Source organism: Anomalospiza imberbis, chromosome 2 (assembly GCF_031753505.1).
Source record: "Anomalospiza imberbis isolate Cuckoo-Finch-1a 21T00152 chromosome 2, ASM3175350v1, whole genome shotgun sequence".
NCBI classification, from domain to species: domain Eukaryota; kingdom Metazoa; phylum Chordata; class Aves; order Passeriformes; family Viduidae; genus Anomalospiza; species Anomalospiza imberbis.
In genome coordinates this window covers 40,938,183-40,944,182 of record NC_089682.1, presented here as the reverse complement: position 1 = coordinate 40,944,182, position 6,000 = coordinate 40,938,183, and the positions used below count along the sequence as shown (strand labels likewise).

The following is a 6,000-nucleotide window of genomic DNA, read 5'->3' as shown; positions in this document are numbered from 1 at the left end:
AGGCAGTCTCCTGAAATGCATTGCCATTGTGGGCAAGTTCCTGTAACTGTTATTGAACCAGGTTACTCTTTATTTCAGTTCACATTGTGTTAATATTTCATTTCTAGAACTGGTTCAAACCTATGTATTTTGATGTATCTAGTAGTGAAATCTCCAGTTAAGCAGAGGGGCTGAAATAACCAATATTTACATTGACAGAGGAATGCAGGAAAGTTTCCTTGTAATACTGGCTGTCGTGAGTTTTATTAACCTTTACTTCCCTTTTGTAGCCAGGTGACACTGCTTATTCACTGCACAATCTAAATTAAACAGCAGCTGGTTGGCTCCCACCAGCTTATTCTGTATAAGCATTTCAAAACTCATCACTTTCCATATGTTTCACGCTGAATTTTAAGCACAGGAATGTCCGTCTCAGCCTAGATACTTCCAGTCACACCTTCCTGGTATAGAAAGTCCTGGTTAATAATTTAATCACAAATATACTTCTTCTACATCCCTATTTTCTGTTGTTCTTCTCAATTCCTTAGACAAAAAAAAACCAAACCAAAACAAACAAACAAACAAAAAAAACCCACAAAAAAACTCACAAAAAAAACCCACAAAACAAACCACCAAAATCAAACCAAACCAACAAAAAAGGGTGTTGGGGGCAAAAAATGTATTTGTCCTTATTTAAAAAAAATCTGTCAGAAGTAAGACCACAGCAGAAACATAAAATAGTCAGGTGTGTGCTAGGAGGAAATGCATTCTGTCTGTTTTTTTTTTCCTTAAAAAATGACATTTTTTGTGTTTACAGGTTACTCTTGCCCTGATTAGCCATATATCTTAGTGAACTCACTGAACATACATAGTAAGATCTCATTTATCTAGATTACAGGTGAAAGTTTAGAAAATTGAGACTTTTAATAGAGTCAGCAGCAAAAGGCCAGAAGTGTCTTTGTGCTCCCCAGGCAGTGGGATAGTGAGCCATGCTGTACAGGTGAGAGGGGCAAATACCTCTTCCCTGTTTGCTGTGCAGTGTGAACGCACTCGAATCTGCTCCTAAACCCACAGCTTCAGGTTTTTCTATTTCAGCAGAATATGTAGTTTAGCTGTGGCTGATATTTTCTCATGCTGTCTCATTGTTTTTGTGGGTTTTCAAGGCTATTCAGCAAGAGAGAAAGTAAATTAAGAAGCTTTTCCTAGAAGGGTGTTCCTTTTTCCCAGGGTTACCTGCATCAAATAGCAGATTAATTTGAAGAGGCAGTGGAGCCATAGTGGCTAATTTGCACAATCATGAGTGAACACTTTGATTGTTTCTTGTTCTTCTGATGAATCATTAAATTATTTAGGTTGGAAAGGACTTTAAGGATCACCTGGTTCCGAGCCCTTGCCAAGGGCAGGGACACCATTCACTAGACTAGGATGCTCAGAGCCCCATCCAACCTGGCCTTGGACACTCCCAGGGATGGCGCAGCCACAGCTCCTCTGGCCAAGCTTTGCCAGGGCCTCACCACCCTCACAGAGAACAATTTATTCGCAATATCAAATCTAAATCCATCCTCTTTCAGTTTGAAGCCATTGTCCCCTGTCCTGTCACCACAAGTTTTGTAAGAAGCCCCTCTCCATCTCTCCTGCGGGCTCCCTTCAGGCCCTGGGAGGTGCTTTAAGGTCTTGTCTTTATCAGGCTGAACAACCTGGGTTCTCTCAGCCTTTCCTCAGAGGAGAGAGGCTCCAGATGCTGACAGGGCTGTGGCTGTGCAGCCCAGCTGAAGAGAAGGTGCAGGGGCATGTTGTCAATGTATTTAAGTATCTGCAAAAAGGTACAAAGACAACAGCATCAGGTTCTTGTCAGTGATGCCCAGTACCAGGCCAAGAGGCAGCGTGCACAAATTGAAGCACAGGAGGTTTCCCTTCAAGAGTGTTGAAGCTTTTTTACTGTGAGGGTGACATAGCAATGGCACAGGTTACCCATTGAAGTTGTGGAATCGCCATTCTTGGAGATATTAAAAATTCTTCTGGGCACAGTGCTGGGGAGTCTGCTCTAGATAGACTTACTGTTTACCACCCTTTTATTGTTAAATTTTGGAAATTTGGGGTTGTTTTCCCACAACAGGTCCCATACAATAAAATAAAATAAGATATAGCTTTTTTTTTTTTTTTTTTTTCATTTCTAGAATGGGCTTTTCTGATTTTAGTTTTTCTCAGTTATTAAATTAAAAGTATTATGGTTGGTTTATCTCTCAGTCTATGACATTTCAGAAATGAAGATCATTCAGCTGCAGGTCTGTTACATCAGCAGAGACAATGGCAGTACAATAGTATCTCGTCTCAGGCTGTAACATGAATCCTGAGCTTGATCTGTAGCTCACTGAAGATAAATGGAGAATGCCTGCTGAGTATGCTCAGACCTGAATGGGAATCTGAATTAAATTCAATACACAGAGAAAGATAAGATAACTTCTTCTTCTGTTTTTTTTTTTTTTTTTTTTTAACAGCTTTGCCCACTGAGTAAAAGTCACTTTTCATTCACCAGCTTTTAGGTGCATAGCCTTAAAAAGAACATGACTTATTTTATCATCACCAATTAAATTACTTAGCTTATGATGCTCCTGAATGTGAATGTAGAGAGTCTAGTTGTTAACTTTCTCACAGTATTTAACAAAAATTTAGCATGTATTCCATGTGTCAGAGACACTTAGCCTGAATGCTGGGTTTTTTTTTACTGAGTAACTTCTGAGTAATTTGTAAGAAGAGATAAACACTGAAGTTAGGATCTGTAAAATACCATGGCATAAAAGAGCCAAGCTCCTCATTACGAAGAATATCAGCCCTATATTTTTGATACATGTCTAAGTTCTATAATGATTTCAGTCTACATTTGAAAATGCCTAGAAGACTTTATTAGCACCTTATCTGTTTCAGTGCATCCTAGGTTTTGCTTAAATATGTCTGCTTCTGTTGATACTCTGCTTAAAGGCCAATAGAGTAGTTTTTCATTTGAAACAAGTTCTAAAATTTAAATCAGGAAATGACCTCTTCTTCATTTTCTGTCAACTTTAGAAAAAGTCTATAGAAGAAATTATATAACCTAGATTCACAGTTACAAGAAGATTAATAGTAATATTTTGTATTCAAGGGAGGGTGGTGTTATATAATATTTCAAAGCTGCTGAACAAAGCAACTTGATAATGGAGGTAATATGAAGTGAAATAGCCAAGATTTAAAGAAACAGATGGAATGGTGCTGTTAAAGTCACCAGGAAGGCTGCATCTCTAGAGAGAGCCTTAGAAAGGAACTAGGCCATCAAACTGAAGCTCTCAGCTTCATCTTTAATAGATAAGAAGCTCCTTTTGCAAAAATCAGTGTAGCATAGTTAAATTTGGTCTCTGGTAATTATAGTGGCTGAAGTTCCCTCTGTTAGGGATCTCTTCCATGCTTTCTCCTATTTATGCTTGTGCTGCCCTGCTCTCATGCCCTTCTGCCTTTATCCTTCCACCCTCCAAAACAACACCTGAGTTGACTGGTTAGATATGGTGCCCAAGGAAGACCAATAAGGGGCATAATGGTCATATTTAATATCTAGAACAATAACAGCTAAGGTGTATGGAGGAACTATCAAGAGCAGCCTCAGGTTTTGCAAAGGTTTTTTTTTTTTTTTTTTTTTTTTTACTGTTTTTCCAAACAGTATTTGATAATTTACATGTAGCTTATGGGATCTGAGTTTTTAAGCCTAGTCTGGTCAGGAAGCACTGATAAGCTTTTGGGACCCACCTACAGTACTAAAAACTCTGCAGGTCCTTACAAAAGAGCGACTAGGTATCATAACACTTACTGAGCCCAGAAGAACACAAAGCAGAGACTGTAGAAGAATTACAAGGGAAGATCAGTGCAAAAGTGAAATACTGAAAATCAAAGATAGAAAATAGGTGGAAAAAATCCCCAGAGAAGGAACAGGCATACTGCTTCTGTTGCTGCCTTTTCCAATAAAAAAGAGTAATAACCATTTTTTACTTGATTTCCACCTGACAAGATGACAAAAGAGCACTTGGAATGACTGTGACAAGAGCCTATGTGCCCCAAACCCTTACTAATTCATGTATTGATTTTTTTTAGAAAAAAAAAGTCTAGACTTTCATATGTCTGGTAAATGTTAATCAGTGACTTGAATTAGCAGCTGCTTACTCTTATATGCATACAGAGATGTGATAGTCTTAACTAGAGGGATTTGCAGCCTTATTACTTTTTATCTCTTTTGGAAAATTTTAAATTGGGTGTTGAAACTGCAGTGAACCTTATTAAATACCTTCCCTATCCCCATTGGATGCCTTAAGTGCACAGTAGTTCTTTTGTGCTGCTGCAAGAGGGATGAAAGATTTAGAAGCCCCAAACCTGTCCAGAAGGCAGCAGGCACATGCAGATCTGGAGAGGGTGCTTTCTCATTTGTAACAATGCCAACGCTTTATTGTGGTGCCTTGGAAGCATCTCTAGGTATTGATTCTGAAAAAGGTTGGCATAGGTTCAGCCCCAGTGAAAGCAACAGAGTCAGCTTATCCAGCTTGCTTTTGAGGACTTCAGCCATCTATCAAGTAAGCAGGTTTTGTATATCTAAATGAATAATTCCTGTACAGCAAACTGTACAGCAACGCTTAGCTTAATCCCAGAGCTGTTAATCTAACATATATTTCACAGTTAACACTTTTTTTCTTTTTTTCCTCCTTCAAAATGGATGTTCAGTGACTTCTTGCTTTGGGATTCGGGTTCTAACTTTAAGCAACTGATTTTTATTTTCAGAGAAGCTGTCAGCCCATTCATTATCAGTCACATGCCCCCTGCCATTGCGCCTGTGGATCTTTTCCCTTCTCTGGCTCACGCTGCGTAACCTCCTTTCCCTCCTACGTCACAGGCACTGCAATCCTTTTCCTTTTCTGGTCCATGCCCTGCAATAATCCCCTGCTAACGCACCAGCTCTCACTAAGAGAATAAGCCCTGCCACCCCCAAGCTCAAGCAGCTGCCTCAATAATACCACATGATGGGAGATTACACGCTTAAAATATAGTTCAGTCTTAGCTTTTTCTTGCTCATTCTAATTCAAGCCCTTCCTTGTGAGTTGTGACATGTCCCAAATCCCTGCCTCAGGCCTACAACCCTTTGGCCTGTTTTTTAGGGTGATCTGACTCCATACTGGACTTCCCACAAGTCCCCAGGTTGCTGGGAGGCACACGCCTCCTGATGTGCCCTCAGCTGCCGCATTACCACGTCCTTTGCTGAGGTACAGCCTTCAAAATAAGGCTGTGCCTTGGTGCAGCACTTAGAGCCCCCCAAAAGTGCAAAACAATAATCAAAACAAGTTGCATTTTCCTGTCCTGCAGTCCCAAAATGCAGCTGGTTATTAACCTTCTTGTTTACCTCTGAAGAGTTGAGTGTGTGCATCTGTGTGTCCATGTTTATCTAGCTGGGAAACTCACAGCGTTTTCAGTAAGTTTGGGAAGCATAAATCTTTGCATAATGTTTCTATTGGACCTGAAATACAGCAAGCAGGTTGATATATGTGATTGTCTTGGTAAGAAATGGGGTCCCTGAACAGCTGTGACACAAAAACTCTAAGTTCATGTGCACGTACTGGGGTAGATTGGTGCTGTTTCATAAATTCTTTTAGTACTGAAACAATTTTAGAAATTTGATAAAATGCTTCTTTTCATCTCTTAATTTTTAAACTGTTACTTTTCCTTGGACTCTGAAGCTTGGCAAGCAGATACTTTAGGTTGCAGAATTGTGTAGTGAGGCTTTGATTCATCATGCAGTCAGAGATCCATAAAACACTATTTTTTTCCTTCTGCAAAGAATCTAATATGGTTTTTTGGGGGTTGTTTGTTTGTTTGTTTGGGGGGTTTTGGTTGTTGGTTCTTTGTTTTTGGTAGGTTTTGTTTTGATTGGTTGGTTGTTTTTGTGTTTTTAACTGAAATAGAGTTATATAATAAAAGCAAAGTTATGCAGGATGCCTGAATCCACTATGTGTT

The 6,000-nt window shown here is 39.4% G+C and overlaps 1 protein-coding gene across 1 annotated transcript in view; it reads left to right on the top strand.

Annotated features, from left to right (window-relative positions):
• Positions 1 to 4,506: 4,506 nt before the first annotated feature.
• The window catches only part of SAMSN1 (SAM domain, SH3 domain and nuclear localization signals 1), a 161,219-nt gene continuing 159,725 nt past the window's right edge, over positions 4,507 to 6,000 (top strand). Inside the window, exon 1 of the mRNA XM_068180622.1 lies at positions 4,507 to 4,568. The gene's annotated coding sequence lies outside the window, so the exon portion shown is untranslated. The remainder of the gene's footprint in view (positions 4,569 to 6,000) is intronic.